The 19,741-nt window shown below is 43.0% G+C and overlaps 1 long non-coding RNA gene across 1 annotated transcript in view; it reads right to left on the reverse strand.

Moving 5' to 3' along the window:
• Positions 1-1,391: 1,391 nt before the first annotated feature.
• Positions 1,392-19,741, reverse strand: part of LOC139027729 (uncharacterized) — a 46,842-nt gene continuing 28,492 nt past the window's right edge. Inside the window, exon 3 of the long non-coding RNA XR_011479845.1 lies at positions 1,392-1,403. This is a non-coding gene — a long non-coding RNA (uncharacterized lncRNA). The remainder of the gene's footprint in view (positions 1,404-19,741) is intronic.

Genomic DNA, 19,741 nt, shown 5'->3' on the forward strand with positions numbered 1-19,741 from the left:
ATGCCACCTTCCAAGAAGTCAGTTAGTCAAATTTCTGCCCTGCTAGAGCTGCCCCGGTCAACTGTACTGTTATTGTGAAGTGGAAATGTCTAGGAGCGACAACGGCTCAGCACGAAGTGGTAGGCCACAGAACCTGACAGAATGGGGCCGCCGAGTGCTGAAGAGTTCCAAACTGCCTCTGGAAGCAACATCAGCACAAAAACTGTTAGTCGGGAGCTTCCTGAAATGGGTTTCCATGGCCGAGCAAGCCTAAGATCACCATGTGGAATGCCAAGCGTCGGCTGTAGGGGTGTAAAGCTCGCTGCCATTGGACTCTGGAGCAGTGGAAATGCGTTCTCTGGAGTGATGACTCACGCTTCACCATCGTGCCAACTGTAAAGTTTGGTGGAGGAGGAATAATGGTCTGGGGCTGTTTCTCGTGGTTTGGGCTAAGCTCATTGGTTCCAGTGAAGGGAAATCTTAACACTATGCCAATGACATTCTAGACAATTCTGTGTTTCCAACTTTGTGGCAACAGTTTGGGGAAGGCCCTTTTCTGTTTCAGCATGACAATGTCCCTGTGCACAAAGCGAGGTCCATACAGAAATGGTTTGTCGAGATTGGTGTGGAAGAACTTGACTGGCCTGCAGAGAGCCCTGATCTCAACCCCATCGAACACCTTTGGGATGAACTGGAACACCGACTGTGAGCCAGGTCTAATCGCCCAACATCAGTGCCCGACCTCACTAATGCTCTTGTGGCTGAATGGAAGCAAGTCCACACAGCAATGTTCCAACATCTAGTGGAAAGCCTTCTCAGAAGAGTGGAGGCTGCCATAGCAGCAAAGTGGGGACCAACTCTGTATTAATGCCCATCAGATTTTAGATGAGCTGTTGTCCACATACACTATATGACTGAAAGTATATTTCTATGGGATGAGCACTGTCTGTGTCTGACTGTATTCAAAGAGATTCTACCTGTCTGTTTACTGTTAAGGATACAGACCATTTTGAATATTGAAGTTCCTTATTTCCACTGTGGTTGAACTCCCCTTCTGGTGATTCCTCAGAGCACTGAGTAYCAGATGCACAAACACACACACTGTGATCATCATGTCCCCACTGGGCCCAGCCATATGTCCCATGACTGTGTGCGTGTGTGTGTAAGTGTCATTCCATGCGTCATGTACTGTTTAMGTCATTGAGGATCCAAATAAAGAACTGAGTATCCATGCATTTACTTATGTCCATAGATTTCTCAAATGCAAATGTGTACGTGTGTTCGTGTGTATGTGTGTGTGCGTGTGTGTGTGTGTTAGGTGGTCCTCACCCATCTATGAGTTTTCTCACTCTTCTTCTCACTCGAAAGTCCTGGCCCGCCTTCTCGTATGTATTTGGCTCCATCTGCATGTCACTGGAGATCAGCTTAGAGGGGAAGGGGGGGAGGGAGGGAGAAAGAGAGAGAGACAGATAAAGAGAGCGAAAGAAAACAAGAAAGATACAGAGAATGGATAGAGACAGAAGAAGACAGACAGAAGAGAGACAGACAGAGAGAAAAGAGAGACGAACGAGGAGAGGAGAGAGAAAAAGACAGAAAGACAGAAAGAAAGAGAGAACGAGAGAGAGAAAGAGCAGAAAGAAGAGAGACGGAGAAAGACAGAGAAGAGACAGAGAGAGAGACAGACAGAGAGAGAGACAGAAAGACAGAGAGACAGACAGACAGACATACAGACAGACAGACAGACGACAGACAGAACAGACAGACAGACAGACAGACAGACAGACAGACAGACACAGACAGAGAAAGAGAGAGACAGGAGACAGACACAGACAGAGAAAGAGAGAGACAGACAGAAAGAGAGAGAGATACAGACAGAGAAAGAGAGAGAGAGAAAGAAGAGAGAGACAGAAAAAGACAGAGACAGACAGAGGGACAGACAGAAAGAGACCGACAGAGAGAGACATAGACAGAAATAGACAGAGACAGAGAGAGACACACAGAGAGAGAGAGAGAGACATGCATGCAGGGCAGAATTAGGCCAATATCCACTAATAAATACATCTCAAAAAGAGCAATTAGTTTTGGAACAGCTAAAATACAGTGACCCCCTCTCATATCATTACCAAGCCCTGCAATGCCAAGAGCTGAGCAAAGAAAAGAGTCCCCTCATCCAGCTGGTCCTGGGGCTGAGTTCACAAACCTGTTTCTACTAACATACTGAAGCCTCAGGACCAGAACATACAATCAATCAGAATAAACCAATTACAACACAGTCAAAACAAAACTACATTACTTATTGGGAACAAACAACAAAAAAAATGCAGTGCTATCTGGCCCTAAATCGACAGTACACCGTTGCTAAATATTTGACGGTGGTTACTGATCAAAACCTTAGAAAGTACAGGCTCAGTGAGCACAGCCTTGCCATTGAGACGGGTAGACACAGGAAAACATGGCTCCCTGTAGAGGAAAGGCTGTGCAACCACTGCACAACAGCAGAACCTGAAGACAGAGCTGCATTTCCTGACAAAATGTAAAAATATATAAAACAATTAGAGTGTCATTTCCACAAATTTGAAACCGTTATTCAAGGTTTCAAAGATCTCTCTGATGAGATTAGGCTTCCCGTCCTGTTGGGGGAGGATGCAGAGAGCTGTGGGTTGGCAGCGCACTACATTGCTGTCTGCATAAGATGAGGGACAGTGTCTGACAGACCAATAAACCTGCACATGTCCTCTACTGTATGCTTATTGTTATTGTTCAATGTATAGTTATTTTGACCTTTGATTATTGTTGTTACTGTTGTCCCATTGACAATTTTGATTCTTATTATTTTCATATTGTAAATATCCAAAGCAAGAATTGGCAATATGTACATTGTTACGTCATGCCAATAAAGCAAATTGAATTTAATTGAATTGACAGAGAGAGAGACAGACAGAGACAGAGAGAAGAGACAGACAGAGAGAAAGAGACAGACAGAGAGACAGAGACAGAGAGAGAGACAGACAGAGACAGACATAGACAGAAAGAGAGAGGCAGACAGAGAGAGAGAGTCAGAGAGACAGAGAGACAGAAAGACAGAGAGACAGAAAAGACAGAGACAGACAGAACGAAAGAGAGAGAGAGTCAGAGAGAGAGAAAGACAGAGAGACAGACAGAGACACAGAGAGAGAAAGACAGAGAGACAGAGGGAAGAGACGAGAGGAGAGAGCCAGAGATAGAGAGAGAAAGACGGCAGAGAGAGAAAGAGAGAGACAAAAGAAGACAGAAAGAAAGAGAGACAGAGAGAAAGAGAGACAGAAAGAGAGAGAGCGGGAGCAGAGAGAGCAAGAGAGACAGACAGAGACAGACAGAGAGAGAGGCAGACAGAGAGAGACAGAGAGAAAGAGAGAGACAGAAAGAGAGAGAGCGGGAGCAGAGAGAGCAAGAGAGAGAGAGAAAGAGATTTTAAAAAACTTAATTGGCACAATTCATCTAATGTACTGTATAGTGAATTCAAACACAAGTTATCAAATAAAACACTGCAAGCAATACTTAAAGCTCACACAATGTCCCATTCCATATACCACAGGGACAGAGACAGAGGGAGAGAGAAACAAAGAGAGGAAGGGAGTAATAGGTCAGACACATTAACATGAGACCATAAAACTACGCCGAACAATAAAGAGGAACATATGACAGCCTTCGTTTACATTTGCCAACAATAGCAGCTAGCGGCTAGCTAAAGAGAAACTGCAAAGCATAGGCGAACAGAGGCTAACTGACCTTTGAGATTACTGCAAGGGCTCTGACACAAATTCAGGTTTATAGGGCAGTGCCTACAGTACATTTCTCTAGCCCTATCCCCCAGCAGATTACCGAACAAGTTATGGMGTGACCGCTTGTTGTTTTTCAATTCCTGGATTTCCTCTTCAAGGGGGGCAACATTAATAAACACTATCAGACAGAAAAAMGACTAATCATGAGTTAATGAGTAATACGCATGCTTTTCCATGACCAGTTCCCGTGACACAGATTAAGCCTCGTCCTGGACTAAAAAGCATGCTCAATGAATGACCTCCGTGTTGGGGAAATTTTATTAATCCGATTGCGTTTTGTGGACAATGTGCCATTTAAAGATGCAACCCCTCCAAGTTTGATGACGAGTTGGTTATTTGAATCAACTGTGTAGTAGGGCAGAACTAAAACGTGCACCCAGGGGCCCCCCCAAGCCCGAGTTTGGGAAACCCTGGTATAGAGAATCATTGTACCATCTAAACTGCTATGTAATATCTTTTCCCATAACCAAAAATAGTAATTCCAGCTGTTTGAAGCTGGTGTACAAAACCGAAAGTAAAAAAGCCCCGCTAAAACGAAATTTAAGAATGGGACGCATAGAAATAGAGCTCATAGAACAAATCTACCGCTTCTTAGATCCGCTTTCAATGAGAGTGAATATTAGCCATAGTAATTCCTCCTCTTCCTCTCTGGTGTTCTTGGTACTAAAATAATGATGGGCGTATGTGTATCTTTGAATATGRCTACGAGTTTGCACGCCTGTATGCGTGTGTGTAAATGTGTCTCTCTATATTTGGGTGCAGTTCACTACTCTCTATCGACAGATATAGAGGAAGTAGCCATGATGCCAGTATCACCTGTCCGTCGATCACCCTGACATCTCTTCTCACAGTGGAAACATGACATCCCTCTCRCCTCTCCTCCCCCCATCCTCTACGCTCATCCCCCTTGCCCCTCAGACCGCACAATGCCTGGTTGCCTGGCAACCCAACACAGAACCTCTCCTCCTCCCCCTCTTCTTGGTTGCTCTTTTCCTCCTCCGTATCCTCTCCGATCCCCCTCTCCTCTGTTGCTCTGTTTCCTCTTAACTGTCACTCTATTCACTCTTCACTCCTTCCTCTGTTGCTCTATTCCCACTCGTATCTTTCAACGTCTTCTCCATCTCTCTCCCCCCCTCTCTCTCCCCCAGTCTCCCTCTTTCCTCTCCTCTCTCTTCTGTCATTCTCTGACCAATAAAGGGTTGTTTTCTGCCAAAGTGTCACAAAACGCAGCACAGTTCTGGCGCACCGGACTCTCTCTGCAGGCATGGTGTGTGTGTATGTTTGTGTTCTGCAGCAGATGGTCTGTAATGGTTAGATGGAGCCAAAAGGAAGACAGGAAGTCCAGGAACATGTGAGTGTGAGAGTGTGTGTGCATGGGGGATTGGGGATCATGCGGTCCTAGCAGCTTTCAATGTCTATAATTCCATGCTGCACTGCACCTCTAAGAGACTAGGAAATTGTATCCAACTCTTACACACCATATGTCAGGGCTATTTAACTACAGTATATTCTTACAGGGGKCAGATTTGAAAAAGGTTATTTACAGGYGGGCCAGACATTTTCTACATGGGACTACRTTGCCTAAGACKGGTATAAAAAACAATGTACAAACACAATTATAGTCATAAAGCACTTTTTTAAATGTATTAAATGTTATCAAAAGAAAATGTTAAGTGTTTTAACATTAGCCCGATTCAGTGCATCAAATAATGGAACACATTTGCACTCACAGTGCATCRGGAAAATATTCAGACCCCTTGACTTTTTCCATATTCTGTTATTTTACAGCCTTATTCTAAAATGGATTACATCGRTTTTTCCCTCATCAATCTACACACAATACCCCCTAATGAGAAAGCAAAAACAGGGTATTGATTTTTTTAACAAATTTATACAAATAAAACAAATGAAATATCACAAGCAGTTTCTCTCCCCCCGCATCAGTAGAGAATACGCATATCGGACTGTTAGCTGAAGAGGCCCATCGGACAAATTCTTTGGCCACTATACCTATTTTGCCAATTGGCCTGGACCCTTTTTACCACACGGAGCCCTGCTGATCCATCACGACTAGTCTGCCGACGCAACAGCACGAGGGGGCTACAACAGACTTATTCCGTTGCAACGTCCCTCTAAGGCCCTCCTGCTAGCTTGCTATCCCCGGCCCGCTAGCTGTCTGAATCGCCGTGTCTCCAGCCCGCCGAGCTACTGACTGGACCCCTATGATCACCACACATGCGYTGACCTCACCTGGTTTAAATGATGCTTCTAGAGATGATATCTCTCTTATCGTCACTCAATGCATAGGTTTACCTCCACTGTATTCACATCCTACCATACCTTTGTCTGTACATTATGCCTTGAATCTATTCTACCYTGCTCAGAGACCTGCTCCTTTTACTSTCTGTTCCAAATGTACTAGACAACCAGTTCTTATAGCTTTTAGCCATACCCTTATCCTACTCCTCCTCTGTTCCTCTGSTGATGTAGAGGMTCATCCAGGCCCTGCAGTGCCTAGCTCCACTCCTATTCCCCAGGCGCTCTCTTTTGATGACTTCTGTAACCGTAATAGCCTTGGTTTCATGCATGTTAACATTAGAAGCCTCCTCCCTAGTTTTTTTATTCACTGCTTTAGCACACTCTGCCAACCCGGATGTTCTAGCGTGTCTGAATCCTGGCTTAGGAAGACCACCAAAAATTCAGAAATTTTCATCCCTAACTACAACATTTTCAGACAAGATAGATCGGCCAAAGGGGCGGTGTTGCAATCTACTGCAAAGGTAGCCTGCAGAGTTCTGTCTTACTATCCAGGCCTATGCCCAAACAATTTGAGCTTCTACTTTTAAAGATCCACCTTTCCAGAAACAAGTCTCTCACTGTTGCCGCTTGCTATAGACCACCTTCTGCCCCCAGCTGTGCCCTGGACACCATATGTGAATTGATTGCCCCCCATCTATCTTCAGAGCTCGTGCTCAATGAACCTTCCAGGTACAACCCCAAATCCGTAAACATGGGCACCCTCATAGATATCATCCTAACCAACCTGCCATCCAAATACACCTCTGCTGTCTTCAACCAGGATCTCAGCGATCACTGCCTCATTGCCTGCGTCCGTAATGGGCTGCTGCGGTCAAACGACCACCCCTCATCACTGTCAAACGCTACCTAAAACACTTCAGCGAGCAGGCCTTTCTAATCGACCTGGCTCGGATATCCTGGAAGGATATTGACCTCATTTCGTCAGTAGAGGATGCCTGGTTATTCTTTAAAAGTGCTTTCCTCACCATCTTAAATAAGCATGCCCCATTCAAAAAATGTAGAACCAGGAACAGATATAGCCCTTGGTTCACTCCAGATCGGACTGCCATTGAAACAGCACAAAAACATCCTGTGGCGTACTGCATTAGCATCAAATAGCCCCTGCGATATGCAACTTTTCAGGGAAGTAAGGAACCAATATACACAGGCAGTTAAGAAAGCAAAGGTTAGCTTTTTCAAACAGAATTTTGCACTCTGTAGCACAAACTCCAAAAAGTTCTGGGACACTGTAAAGTCCATGGAGAATAAGAGCACCTCCTCCAAGCTGTCAACTGCACTGAGGCTAGGAAACACTGTCACCACCGATAAATCCACACAATAATTGAGAATTTCAATAAGCATTTTTTCTACGACTGGCCATGCTTTCCACCTTGCTACCCCTACCGCGGTCAACAGCCCTGCACCTCCCACAGCAACTTGCCCGGCCTCCCCCATTTCTCCTTCACCCAAATCCAGATAGCTGATGTTCTGAAAGAGCTGCAAAATCTGGACCCCTACAAGTCAGCCGGGATAGGCAATCTGGAACCTCTCTTTTTAAAATTATCCGCCGAAATTGTTGCAACCCCTATTACTAGCCTGTTCAACCTCTCTTTCGTATTGTCTGAGATCCCCAAAGATTGGAATGCTGCCGCGGTCATCCCCCTCTTCAAAGGGGAGACACTCTAGACCCAAACTGCTACAGACCTATATCTATTCCTACCCTGCCTTTCTAAGGTCTTCGAAGGCAATGTAACAAACAGATCACCGACCATTTAGAATCCCACCGTACCTTCTCCGCTATGCAATCTGGTTTCCGAGTGGTCATGGGTGCACCTCAGCCATGCTCAAGTACTAAACGATATCATAACCGCCATCGATAAAAGACAATACTGTGCAGCTTTTTTCATCGACCTGGCCAAGGCTTTCGACTCTGTCAATCACCACATTCTTATTGGCAAACCCAATAGCCTTGGTTTCTCAAATGACTGCCTGGCCTGGTTCACCAACTACTTCTCAGACAAAGTTCAGTTGTGTCAAATCGGAGGGCCTGTTGTCCGGACCTCTGGCAGTCTCTATCGATGTGCCACAGGTTCAATCCTTGGGTTGACTCTTTCTCTGATATAATCAATGATGTCGCTCTTGCTGCTGGTGATTCTCTGATCCACCTCTACGCAGACGACACCATTCTGTTTACTTCTGGCCCTTCTTTGACACTGTGTTAACTAAACCTCAGCACGAGCTTCAATGCCATCAACTCTCCTTCCGTGGCCTCCAACTGCTCTTAAATGCAAGTAAAACTAAATGCATGCTCTTTCAACCTTTCGCTGCCCGCACCGCCCGCCTGACTAGCATCACTACACTGGAGTTCCTGACTTAGAATATGTGGACAACTTCAAATACCTAGGTGTCTGGTTAGACTGAACTCTCCTTCCAGACTCACATTAACATCTCCAATCCAAAATAAATCAAGAATGGCTTCCTATTTGCAAAGGCCTCCTTCACTCACTGCGCCCAAACTTACCCTGTAAACTGACTATCCTCCGATCCTGACTTCGCGATGTCATCTACAAATAGCTCCAACACTCTACTCAGCAAATTGGATGCAGTTATCACAGTGCCATCGTTTTGTACCCAAAGCACCCATTATACCCACCACTCCACTGCGACCTGTTATGCTCTCGTTGGGCTGGCCCTCGCCTACATATTGTTCGTCCAAAACCCACTGGCTCCAGGTCATCTATGGTTGCTAGGTAAAAGCCCGCCTTATCTCAGCTCACTGGTCACGCATAGCACCACCCGCAGCACGACGCTCCAGCAGGTTATTCATGAGTCTCCCAAGCAAAACTTCTTTGGACGCCTTTCCTTTCCAGTTCTCTGCTGCCAATGGGACTGGAACTAATTGCCAAAAATCACTGAAGCTGGAGACTCATATCTCCCTTACTAACTTTAAGCACCAGCTGTCAGAGCAGCTCACATATCACTGCACCTGTACATAGCCCATCTGTAAATAGCCCATCCAACTACCTCATCCCTATACTGTTATTTATTTGATTTATTTTGCTCCTTTGCACCCCAGTATCTCTACTTGCACATTCATCTTCTGCACATCTATCACTCCAGTGTTTAATTGCTATATTGTAATTATTTTGCCACTATGGCCTATTTATTGCCTTACCTCCTCTATCCTACCTCATTTGCACACACTGCATATAGACTTTTTCTATTGTGTTATTGACTGTATGTTTGTTTATTCCATGTGTAACTCCGTGTTGTTGTTTGTGTTGCACTGCTTTGCTTTATCTTGGCCAGGTCGCAGTTGTAAATGAGAACGTGTTCTCAACTAGCCTACCTGGTAAAATAAAGGTGAAAAAATATATATAAAATAACTACGAGCACACAGCTTGGACATCCATTAATATCCCACAAGATATGCCACCAGAAGTCCAGAACAGACTATGAGTTCACAGTAATACATAGAGCTTTGGCTACATGGAATTCTATTCCACATCAGGTAACTGATGTAAGCAGTAGAATCAGATTTATAAAACTGATTAATAAATACACCTTATGGAACGGTGGGGACTTTGAAGAAACACACACACAAGCACAGACACACGCATACACACACACACACACACACACACACGTACACATGGATTTTGTATTGTAGATATGTGGCAGTATAGTAGTGGCCTGAGGACACACACTTATTAATGTGTTGTGAAAAGTGTTATGAAATGTAATGTCATGTAATATTTTTTATTGTATATAACTGCCTTAATGTTGCTGGACCTCAGGAAGAGTAGCTGCTGCCTTGATCATTAATAAATACAAATACATATACAAAAAATGATGACAGATAGTTGCACAGTGTAGGGAAATGGAGCATTTTGTTTGCGTGTATTAGGGAAGTTTTGTTTGGCTTCAAATCAAKYGAGAAAATAACACATTTATTTTGAAAATAATTCTGTTTCACAATCATGTCAATAACTGTTTCATCCCTCCCCTCATCAAGCATTTTCGCTAGATATGTGTAGGCTTTCCTGTAGCCGTAATCGCGGAGAAAAGCAACTATGTAAAAGTAGATCATGATGCTCAGCAGACTACGAAAGAAGCGATGTTGCAGTCTAGATGTTGATCGGATAAAGTTTATGATAGCCATAACTGAGTCAAAGCACGCTCTGGTGTTTCAGGCAGTGTAGTGATCTCATCTGCAGTGAAAGAGCCGATAGGCAGGCAGACAGACCCCATACCCCTGTTGACAGCTCTGATTGGTATGTTGGCACTTAATGGGTGGGACTATGGGAAAACAGATTCTCCAATTGTAGAATATTGAACAAGGGCTGCCATAGCCCTGCCATATGTAATGGAATTAACATAGCAATGTGCAMTAGGCCATGTACATTCCATTCCAGTGACTGCAGGTTTAAACACTAGTGTGTGAGAAGTGATTGACACTGGGCCTATAGGGATGAACTGGAGAAATCATAGCTTCTCTACTCCAACAACCATATTCAATGTGGCTGTAAACAAATACAATGTGTGTGTGTGTGTGTAACATATCTGTTACCAAACGTTAAATCTGTACTGTTCTTCAAGTAAATGTGTTTTTGTAAAATGTTCAGTGGAAATTGTTTAAAGTAGTCATTGTGCATAGASTTGTAATGGTTTGTTTAACTTTGCAATCATTGGTTTTTGTTTGGCATACATTGTGAAAAAAGTCTCAGCATAATTCCGTTACCTTGGAATTGCCCATCTCTGTGTTTATTTGAATGCGAGCATGCGTTTTTAATATTCGTGTGTGAATTTGTATGTGTGCATGTTTGCGACCTACAGTGGCAAGAAAAAGTATGTGAACCTTTTGGAATTACCTGGATTTCTGCATAAATTGGTCATAAAATTTGATATGATCTTCATCTAAGTCACAATAGACAAACACAGTGTGCTTAAACTCATAACAAATACAAATGATTGTATATTTCTTATTTATATTGAATACATAATTTAAACATTCACAGTGTAGGTTGGAAAAAGTATGTGAACCCCTAGGCTAATGACTTCTCCAAAAGCTAATTGGAGTCAGGAGTTAGCTAACCTGGAGCCCAATCAATAGGACGAGATTGGAGATGTTGATTAGAGCCCTATAAAAAACACACAACATTTTAGTTCGCTATTCAGAAAAAGCATTGCATGATGTGAACCATGCCTCGAACAAAAGAGATCTCAGAAGACCTAAGATGAAGAATTGTTGACTTGCATAAAGCTGGAAAGGGTTACAAAAGTATCTCTAAAAGCCTTGATGTTCATCAGTCCACGGTAAGACAAATTGGCTATAAATGGAGAAAGTTCAGCACTGTTGCTACTCTCCCTACGAATGGCCGTAAGGGAAAGACGACTGCAAGAYCACATAGCGTAGAATGCTCAATGAGGTTAAGAAGAATACTAGAGTGTCAGCTAAAGACTTACAGAAATCTCTGGAACATGCTAACATCTCTGTTGACGAMTCTACGATACYTAAAACACTAAACAAGAATGGTGTTCATGAGAGGACGCCATGGAATAAGACACTGCTGTCCAAAAAAKCATTGCTGCACGTCTAAAGTTTGCAAAAGTGCACCTTGATTTTCCACAGTGTTACTGGCAAAATATTCTCTGGACAGATGAAACTACAGTTGAGTTGTTTGCAAGGAACACACAACACAATGTGTGGAGAAAAGAAAGGCACAGGATACCAACATCAAAAACGTATCTCAACTGTAAAGACTGGTGGAGGGAGCATCATGGTTTGGGGCTGCTTTGCTGCTTCAGGGCCTGGACAGCTTGCTATCATCAACGGAAAAAACGAATTCCCAAGTTTATCGAGACATTTTACAGGAGAATGTAAGGCTGTCTGCCAATTGAAGCTCAACAGAAGTTGGGTGATGCAACAGGACAACGACCCAAAACACAGAACAGAATGGCTTCAACAGAAGAAAATACACCTTCTGGAGTGGCCCAGTCAGAGTCCTGACCTCAACCCAATTGAGATGATGTGGCGTGACCTRAAGACATGAAAAATGTATAATTGTTTGTGTGTTATTAGTTTAAACAGACTGTCTATTGTTGTGACTTAGATGAAAATCAGATCAAATTTTATGACCAATTTATGCAGAAATCCAGGTAATTCCGAAGGGTTCACATACTTTTTCTTGCCGCTGTGTGTGTGTTCCTCTCAGGAAAGTGATGTCCCTGGTAGAGTGATGTCCCTGGTAGAGATCCCTCAGACGGTATATGTCACGCCCTGACCATAGAGAGCTTTTTATTCTCTATGTTGGTTAGGTCGGGGTGTGACTAGGGTGGYTCATCTAGGTGTTTATATGTGTATGTTGGCCTGTTATGGTTCCCAATCWGAGGCAGCTGTTTATRGTTGTCTCTGATTGGGGATCATATTTAGGCAGCCATTTCCCCTTTGTGGGATCTTGTCTAGGTATAGTTGCCTGCGAGCACTACTCTGAGCTTCACGTTTCTTTTGTTTGCTTTATTGTTTTGTTCTTTTAGTTTCTCTTCCTAATAAAAGGATTTTCTAATTCATTTACCACGCTGCAGTTCTTCGTCGTGCCTATCCTCGTGTAACATCGTGCACAGGATATATTTAGACAAACACTTTCTCTCCATGGAATCTTTCTCTCTGACCACAACTTTGTGTGTGCGTGCTTGTGTACATATACAATTCAAGTCGGAAGTTTACATATACACGAGTTGGAGTCATAAAACTCGTTTTTTCAACCACTCCACAAATGTATTGTTAACCTCTTGACGCTAGGGGTCAGATTTTTTTATATTTTTTTAAATAAACGTTCCCAAGGTAAACAGATTATTTCTCAGGTCCAGATCGTAGAATATGCATATAATTTACAGATTAGGATAGAAAACACTCAAAGTTTCCAAACTGACAAAATATTGTCTGTCTGTGAGTATAACAAAACTGATTCTGCAGGCGAAAACCTGGAGAAAAATCTAACCTGGAAGTGTTTTTTTTTTTTATCTGTGTTTCCTGGCCCGTCTTTCATCCATTTAAAGGAAGTAATCAACAGTATTTCCTCCAATGGCTTCCTCAGGCTGCTGGATCAGGGTTTATTAATGAAAAAAATGAGCGAGATTTTTTCAAAACTAGTCAGGTGTCTTCTGATTAGTTCCTGCGCGCGAGAGGGTAGCTCTCCATTTTCTTTTCTCTCTTATTGAATAGGTTACGGTCCGGTTGAAATATTATCGATTATGTTTGTTAAAAACAAACCTGAGGATTGATTATATAAAAAACATCTGACATGTTTCTACGACCATTACGGATACTTTTTGGAATTTTTGTCGAACGGAACGAGGCTTTGTTTTTCTGAACATAACGCGCAACCAAATGGCGTTTTCTTGTTATATTATATTATCGAACAAAAATATACATTTGTTGTGTAACTGGGAGTCTCGTGAGTGCAAACATCCAAAGATTATCAAAGGTAAACGATAAATTGATTGCTTTTCTGACTTTCGTGACCAAGCTAATTTGGGGCTAGCTGTTCTAGCATTGATTGATACACTCACAAAAGCTTGGATTTCTTTCTCTGTAAAGCATATTTTCAAAATCTGACACGATAGGTAGATTAACAACAAGCTAAACTGTGTTTTGTATCACTTGTGATTGCATGATTATAAATATTTTTAGTAATATTTTGCGCCCTGCAATTCAGCGGTTGTTTAGGAAAATGATCCCGTAAAAGGATCCGTAGCGCAGAGAAGTTAAACAAACTATAGTTTCGGCAAGTCGGTTAGGACATCTACTTTGTGCATGACACAAGTAATTTTTTCCAAACAATTGTTACAGACAAAATTATTTCACTGTATCACAACTCCAGTGGATCAGAAGTTACATACACTAAGTTGACTGTGCCTTTAAACAGCTTGGAAAATTCCAGAAAATTATGTAATGGCTTTAAAAGCCTCTAATAGGCTAATTGACATCATTTGAGTCAATTGGAGGTGTACCTGTGGATGTATTTCAAGCCTACCTTCAAACTCAGTGCCTCTTTGCAAGTCTGGTTCATCCTTTGGAGCAATTTCTAATGCCTGAAGGTACCACGTTCATCTGTACAAACAATAGTACGCAATATAAACCCCATGGGACCACGCAGCCGTCATACCGCTCAGGAGGTAACGCGTTCTTTCTCTCCTAGAGATGAACATACTTTGGTGCGAATAGTGCCAACCAACCCAGAACAACAGCAAAGGACCTTGTGAAGATGCTGGAGGAAACCGGTACAACATTATCTATATCCACAGTAAAACGAGTCCTATTTCAACATAACCTAAAGGCCGCACAGCAAGGAAGATGCCACTGCTCCAAAGCCGCCATAAAAAAGCCAGACTACGGTTTGCAACTACACTTTTTGAGAGAAATGTCCTCTGGTCTGATGAAACAAAAATAGAACTGTTTGGCCATAATGACCATCGTTATGTTTGGAGAAAAAGGGGATGAGCTTCAAGCCAAAGAACACCACCCAACCGTGAAGCACGGGGGTGCAGCATGTTGTGGTGGTGCTTGCCAAATGACCATCGTTATGTTTGGAGGAAAAAAGGGGGAGGCTTGCAAGCCAAAGAACACCATCCCAACCCGTGAAGCACGGGGTGGCAGCATGTTGTGGTGGTGCTTTCTGCAGGAGGGACTGATGCACTTCACAAAAAAGATGGCACACCAATGGGGAGGAAAAATTATGTGGATAATATTGAAGCAACATCTCAGACATCAGTCAGAAAGTTAAAGCTTGGTCGCAAATAGGGCTTCCAAATGGACAATGACCCAAGCATACTTCCAAATGGGTGGCAAAATGGCTTAAGGACAACAAAGTCAAGGTATTGGAGTGGCCATCACAAAGCGCTGACCTCAAATCCCATAGAAAACTTGTAACCAGAACTGAAAAAGCGTGTACGAGCAGGAGGCCATATCAAAAACTTGACTCAGTTACACCAGCTCTGTCAGGAGGAATGGGCCAAAATTCACCCAACTTATTGTGGGAAGCTTGTGGAAGGCTACCCGAAGCATTTGACCCAAGTTTAAATTGTTTAAGGCAATGCTACCAAATACTAATTGAGTGTATGTAAACTTCTGACCCACTGGGAATGTGATGAAAGAAATAAAACTGAAATAAATCATTCTCTCTACTATTAATCTGACATTTCACATTCTTAAAATAAAGTGGTGATCCTAACTGACCTTAGACAGAGAATTTTTACTAGGATTAAAATGTCAGMAATTGTGAAAAACTGAGTTCAAATGTATTTSGCTAAGGTGTATGTAAACTTCCGACTTCAACTGTACGTYAGTGTGTGATTGTGTACATGTCTGTGTGTTATCATCTGTCTGTGTGTCAGTCGTGTTGAATCCTGTCTGGTTGTGTGTGTGTGAGTGATGAATGGGGAGTGAATATCTGAGCGGTGCTCTCTCGTCTCTTCTCTCCTCCTGCAACATTAACCGTCCAATCACAGGATAATGGAGGGAAAACCAATGCAGCGTGCAGGGAGAGCACCGCACCATCTCCTCTGAGTGTGAGTGAGTGAGTGAGTAGTAGGTGTATGAATCGGTAAGTGTGTGTGTGAGTGATGCATATGCACCGGCTTCTAAATCATACAACAGCAGAATGGCAGAGGAGGAAAAGCCTGCACTCTCATAATTCCCTGTGGACCTGCTGTGTGTTCGATTTAGAGCAGGATGGAGGGAGGGAAGAGGGGTGGAAGCGGGGGAGGCCTCCCTGCTACACTTTAGCAAACAATCAACCATAGTGCAAAATAGAGAGAAAGATAAGAAAAAGAAGGAGAGGAGAAAGAGAGAGGGGAGAAAAAGAGAGGAGAAGAGAGCGAGAGGAGAGGAGAGGAGAGAAAAAGAAAATGAAGAGAAGGAGGAGAAAGAGAGAGGAGAAAAGAGAGAGAGAAAAAGAAGAAAGAGGAGAGAGGAGAAAGAGGAGAAAGAGAGAGGAGAAAAGAGAGGAAGAGAGGAGAAAGAGAGGAGAAAGAGAGAGGAGAAAAGAGAGAGGAAAGAGAGGAGAGAGGGAAAGAGAGAGAGGAGAAAGAGAGAAGAAAGGAGAGAGGAAAAAAGAGAGAGAAAAGAGAGAGGGAGAAAAGAGAGAGAGAAAGAAGAAAGAAAGAAGAGAAAGAGAGGGGGGGGGGGGCGGTGCATGAATAGAGAGTGACATATACAAAAAAGAACTGGACAGAGAGAGAGAGAGATGGGGGGCACCAGGCGAGAGAAGAGGCGCATAATAAGCAACAAAAAGCAGAATGATAAAGAATAATAGCTGTCTATACAGTGGGTAACCCATGGGTGAGAGTGCAAGGATATTGGGAGCCTGCATGGACACACACACACACACACACACACAGCCACACACACCACACACACACAACAACACACACAGAGTAGACACTTAATAGCTCCCATTTTGAAGACGTGGCTCAAACATTTCACAACACAATTGAGCCTCTGGTGAGGTGTTTCCCTAGGTCTGAGAGGAGAGAGGACTGCAGTGGTGATAGAGATGGAAGGGGGGAGGGGGGAGGAGGGGAGAAGAGAGAGGGGGAGTTGTGAGAGAGGGGGAGAGTGAGTGAGGGAGAGAGAGAGAGGAAGGGATGGAGAGAGGGGAGGAGACCGAGAGAATAAAGATTGAGTGAGAGAATAAGAGTTGAGGTCTTCTCGGGTCCAAGAAYTTGGACCAGGACCCGAATGGATCCGAGGTAAATCCGGCACGGACGCAAATTAATCCGATCATTTAAAAAAAAAAGGGGGGACCAGGACGTGAACTGACCAGAGAACAATCAGACCCGATGACAACCAGACCGAGTGACCAAAAAAACATGTCAAACAGGACCTGACCCGGACCCGAGGGAAAAGTTTGAATATTGGACTGCTCGGGTCCCGGGTCTTCGGGTGGACCCATGAAGACCTCTAGATGAGAGGGAGGGGAAAAGAGAAAAAGGAAGGGAGGAGGGACAGAGAATAAATCAATGCTATTGTGACTGCTGACAGATAATTGATCTCAGAGTGGTTGTTTATGCACACTTACGRGGGTCAGTAGAGAGAGAGAGAGAGAATCAGCAACAGTAAGACAACAGGTGCTATTGACAGACAAGAGACGAGCAGAGACTTCCCATTTAGTCGAGTGCCTAAGAAGCTACACACCACTGTCTCTCCTCACAATGGCCAATCTACACAACACATACTTCATTTGCAACTAGATCGCACATCTTTTGACATTTTCCTATGTTTTTTCCTATGTGTTTGAATCATGTCGTTCAGTGCATAGGGATACACAGATACAGTGATCAACCTTATAGTGATCAAATTGTCCTGTATGGATGACTAGAGGACTACACTGTTATAAAAAAATAAATGTATTGAGTTGTGCATATGTCCAAGCACACAGTATACACAGCATATTCTGTACATATGAAATGTCAGACGTCAACATTCACATGGAGTTGAGTTTACCCAAAGTTCAAAGCAGGTGCGGTGAACGCCAATGGTGACAGCTAGTCTTACTGGGGTTCGACAGATAACAAAAAATACATTACAGACAATTAAAAACATTAGCATGTAGTGTGTGTGTCTGTGTGCATCTATCAGTTACACATACATGTCAGTACATACACACAAGTTGGTCACATGGGGAGAGGCATTGTGCCGTGAGGTGTTGCTTTATTTGATTTTTTAAACCAGGTTTGCTGTMCACTTGCGCTACATAAGATGGAAGGGAGTTCCATGCACCCGTGGCTCTGTATAATACTGTACGATTCCCTTGAATTTGTTCTGGACATGGGGACTGTGAAAAGACCCCTGGTGGCATGTCTGGTGGGGTAAGTGTGTGTGTCAGAGCTGTGTGTAAGTTGACTATGCAAAGAACTTGGAATTTCKAACCCATTAATGTTTCTTATAAAAACAAGAAGTGACACAGTCAGTCTTTCCTCAACTCTTAGTCAAAATAGACTGGCATGCATAGTATTAATATTAGCCCTCTGATTACAATGAAGAGCAAGATGTGCCGCTCTGCTCTGGGCCAGCTGCAGCTTAACTAGGTCTTTCTTTGCAGCACTTGACCATATCTTGATTATTGTCCAGTCATAAGATCAAACTAGAGCCTGCAGGACTTGCTTTGTGGAGTGTGGTGTCAAAAAAGCAGAGCATCTTAGTACGGACWGACCTCTCCCCATCTTTACAACCATTGAATCTATATGTTTATATCATGACAGTTTACAATCTAAYGTAAAACCAAGTKATTMAATCTCCTCAACTTGTTCAACAGCCACACAACTCATTACCAGATTCAGCTGAGGTCTAGAACTTAGGGAAGGCTTTGTACGATGCTCTAAGTTTTAGAGATGTTCAGTACCAGTTTATTATTGGTCACCCATTCCAAAACAGACTGCAACTCTTTGTTAAGAGTTTCACTTAGCTTTGGTTGCTGATGCGTAAATGGTTTAATCATTTGCATACTGTACTTGGGCACACATGCTTTGTTTAATGCCAGTGGCAGGTGTTAAAAATATAAATAAGTAGAAAGCCTAGAGAGGTTCCCTGCGGTACACCACACTTTACATGTTTGACATTAGAGAAGCTTCCAKCAAAGAAAACCCATATCATGGATTCAGAGCTGAGGTTGAAAAGCCATATCACCTACATTTTCTCAACAGGRTATGGTKAWTAATATCAAAGGCTGCACTGACATATAACAGTACAGCTCCCACAATCTTCTTATTATCAATTTCTTTCAACCAATCATCAGTCATTTGTGTCAGTGTACGATGGCTCACTGTTTGTTGTTGGCATTTTCTGSCCAAGTTTGCCCACTTTGCCAATGAAGTAATCATTCAAATAAAATAATTGGCAACAAATGGTTTTGTGATGAATAACCCATCTGATTCGATGAAAGATGGAGTTGAATTTGTATTTCTTCCGATAATTTCAGTTGACCTTTTCACACGTGAGTTCCAAATATCTCTAACCGTCACCCCCTGCGTGACTTTTTTCATGCGCGTGATGTCAGAATGCTCTCACTGTTCCAACATGTGATTGTTATACAACAGGACAGTTAACCCACGCTGCCCTCAAACCAAGGTACACTGCCTGCTAATTATCTATAGGCTGTGTTTAAACTTGTGAATTTCAACTGATTTTCTAACAAGTTTTATTTTCTAACAACAGTTTGAATTGAGGTGTGTTTCACCTCCTCGTTAAATCACATAGAAGTAGCGCATTTCATTTCACAGACAATTTATGTTTGAGGCTTTACTGAGCAAAGGACAACAGAAAACACACCTCTTTTAACAGGGAAATCATAATGAGTACATAGGACACACCTGAGTGTCGTTAATGTCTCTAGGACGGTCTCTGCCACCCTCTGGTGATAGGTGGAACCATGACAGTGTGTGGTACAGTAGTTCTTCGACCACCATGGGCCAAGGTCTGTAGCCTGATGACAGAGTAATGTTTGAACTCCAACACAGCAAACACTCAATTCAATAAAACTTTATTTATCCCCACGAGGACAACACAGCCTTTAGGTAAAATATACAAATGGCAGGTCTCTAAATATGCTAAGTCACCTTGAAAAACAACAATGCTAACAGTA

The sequence above is a fragment of the Salvelinus sp. IW2-2015 genome, linkage group LG5, assembly GCF_002910315.2.
Source record: "Salvelinus sp. IW2-2015 linkage group LG5, ASM291031v2, whole genome shotgun sequence".
Classification (NCBI taxonomy): Eukaryota; Metazoa; Chordata; class Actinopteri; order Salmoniformes; family Salmonidae; genus Salvelinus; species Salvelinus sp. IW2-2015.